General features: G+C 36.6%; 1 pseudogene across 1 annotated transcript; it reads left to right on the forward strand.

Annotated features, from left to right (window-relative positions):
• Positions 1–235: 235 nt before the first annotated feature.
• LOC110309702 lies at positions 236–703 on the forward strand (annotated as a pseudogene). The gene has a single exon (XR_002379731.2). The product of XR_002379731.2 is annotated as a 40S ribosomal protein S15a pseudogene (transcript).
• The last annotated feature ends 2,677 nt before the right edge of the window (positions 704–3,380 follow it).

Below are 3,380 nucleotides of genomic sequence, written 5' to 3' on the forward strand. Positions count from 1 at the left end.
GAAACTCTGTAATGACTCTAAAAGAATAACTTTTGATCAGGTTAGACCATTACTTAGAGTGTACTTTTAATCTTTCTAGCTGAAGAACTATTGTATAATGTCCTCTATTAAATGTATATAAAGAAAATATCTAATAAAAAATGTCTTCTATTGAAAACAGTGCTTTCATGTTCTGTGGCAATATGCCCAGAAACACTTCTTTCTAACTAGCATATCAAGAAAACAATAGCTCTTTCTGCCATCTTCCCTCGCCGCCACCATGGTGCGAATGAATGTTCTGGCGGATGCTCTCAAGAGCATCAACAACGCTGAGAAGGGAGGCAAACGCCAGGTCCTCATCAGGCCGTGTTCTAAAGTCATCGTTCGGTTCTTAACCGTGATGATGAAGCACGGGTACATTGGTGAATTCGAGATCATTGATGATTACAGAGCTGGGAAGATCGTTGTGAACCTCACAGGAAGGTTGAACAAGTGTGGCGTTATAAGCCCTAGATTTGATGTTCAACTCAAAGACCTAGAGAAATGGCAGAACAACCTGCTCCCCTCACGGCAGTTTGGCTTCGTTGTGCTGACAACCTCGGCTGGCATCATGGACCATGAAGAGGCAAGACGAAAACATACAGGAGGGAAAATCCTGGGATTCTTTTTTTAAATGTAAAGCATAAATAAAACGCCTTCGTGAACTGTGAAAAAAAAAAAAAAAGAAAACAATAGCACAGAGAATCCAAAGGCACATGACTCATTTCTCATCTTCCATTATAATCTTTGTTTCCTCTGATGTCCACAGGACAGAAAGCTCCAGACTCAAGGAAGTCTAAATAAAAGATAAAGTGTACAACACATTCACTCTTCCAGTCTGGAACCTGTCCAATATAGTGATAAAGAGTGTTAAAGATTCTAAAAGGTCCAAGTAATGTACATCTGAAGATAAGGGGTCATGAATATAGTGCCTAACCAAGGGCACCTAAAATTTAGGTGATCCCCGCAAGTGTCTAAATATTGTCAGCTATAATCATTAAGAAATTTTAAAGTGAAACTAAGAATTGATACTTTGAAAAGATTAACAGGGTGAACAAACCTCTAGCCAAATGAACCAAAAGAAAAAGAGGGAAGTCTTAAATTAATAAAAACTAAAAGTGAGGCCTGCCAGTAGATACTGAGGAAACTCAGAGAATTACATGAACTTAAAAAATAAAAATAAAATTGAATTTAAAAACTATATCTCACTGAACTAGAAAACCTAAAAGAAATATCTATTTCTCAATGAACACCAAATTAGATCAAGGTGAAGGAAAAATTTAAAGAACCAATGATATAGAAGCTGAAAGTAACAGCCAATGAGATAGAAGCTGGAATTGAAAATTTCCTAAATGAAAAGAACCTAGGTCCAGATGGAGACATCAAAAGACTCTACCAGACCTTCAAAAATTAACAGAAAATTCCTCAAATTATTCACAAAATAGAAAAGTAAGACACAATTCCAAAGTATTTTTATGGAACAGATAACATGACAAAGATCCAACAAAAAGAAAAAATTTGTGATCAATGACAGATATAAAAATTCATAATAAAATGTCAATGAACCCATAAAAAAGATTATCTACTTTGCTCATTTTAGTTTAACCTCAGAGATTCAGGCATTCTTTAATATAAGTGAATTAATGTAATATATCAATATTATAAAGACAGTATACATGAAATCCATAAACATCTTGCTAAATGGAAAAGTAGAGCTAAAGAAATTTACACTGAAATCAAGAACAAAGAAAATATGCTCACTCTTACCACTTCTGTTCAATATTGTTTCAAGACTTAGCTAGAACAATAAGAAAAGTAAAAGAAATAATGGAAATAGGGAAAGGAGAATCAAATTACCCTTATGCCCTTATGTGTAGACTATATGGTTGTATATATAAAAGATTCTAAAGGTTCCAGAAACTCTTAATTTGATAAACTACATCAACAAAGTACCCAGATACAAGATTATCACACACAAATGTATATATATATACATCTGAAGATAAGGGGTCATGAATATAGTGCCTAACCAAGGGCACCTAAAATTTAGGTGAACCCATAATATATATATATGGAATTTTTCCCCTGTGCCCATAACTGTCGAAGATCCTTTGGGCCCCTTTGTCTGTGTGGAACGTGTCTCTAGTCGCGGGTGGGCAAAGCGTCGGATGAATGACAGACAGATGCACACAGGAGAGGTTGTGTAGAATCTGAATGTAATTTGTCAAATCGAGCATCAAACTTTTTATACAGAAGACAATAAGGAAGTTCGTGACACACTCACAAGGTACAAAGAGGTTACTGGATTCTAACATAAAACAGAGGAATGCAAACACAGAAGGTCTAACAGGAACCACCTGGGATAGAATTCATTGTTAACAACTGGGATCAAAAAGGGCTCCACCTAAGATTCGCTTAATCTTAGAAGCCAGGGTCAGGGGCTTTGTGCCCTTGTCATAGTTTTTATTTTAGTTTATTGTATAGTCCACCTTCCCCTTAGGCCATTGTAAATATGTGTGTATGGTTGTAACTCAGCTATAGTTCTAAGTATTTATTTTGGTTTCTCCTTCAGTCTGAAACTTCCTTCTTTCTTGGTGATGGTAATTTTTTTTGTGTAGGGGAGTGACTTAGCTTTTATTCAAAGTGATAGTGTAGTACCAGAGGCTATTTTGAATGTCACTAAATAGCAACATTCTTCCTGAATTTCAAGCCCATGGTCTTGTTCAAGGACTTTCTAGGACTGTTGGAACACTGGCGAAGGCTTTAGCTAGGTCAGAATTTAATCTTAAAAGGAACTTATAATAGGATAATACTAAAAGAGAGCACATGGATCCATACACTAGACTAACGTGAGAATGGAAAATTAATGTATGGGTTAGAGAGAATGCCAGACTCCAGGAGTGAGTTTCCGTGAAACTCTTTTGCCTCGTAAGTAGCTTCCAAGACTCACCCTGTCAAGCTGACTTGACCAGAGAGCATGGCACATATCTTCGAGGCTTTTCCCTAATTTCTCCTCCATAAGTTTCAGTGTCTCTTGTTTTATGTGTAGTTCCTTATCTACTTAGATTTGACCTTAGTACAAGGAGATAGGAATGGATCAATTCGCATTCTTCTACATGATAACCACCAGTTGTGCCAGCACCATTTGTTGAAAAGGCTGTCCTTTTTCCACTGAATGGCTTTTGGTCATTTGTCAAAATCAAGTGACCATAGGTATATGAGTTCATTTCTGGGACTTCAATTCTATTCCATTGGTCTATGTGTGTGTCGCTATACCAGTACCATGCAGTTTTTATCACAATTGCTCTGTAGAACAGCTTTAGATCAGGCATGGTGTTTCCACCAGAGGTTCTTACATCCTT

Source organism: Mus caroli, chromosome 14 (assembly GCF_900094665.2).
Source record: "Mus caroli chromosome 14, CAROLI_EIJ_v1.1, whole genome shotgun sequence".
In the NCBI taxonomy this organism is placed as follows: Eukaryota; Metazoa; Chordata; class Mammalia; order Rodentia; family Muridae; genus Mus; species Mus caroli.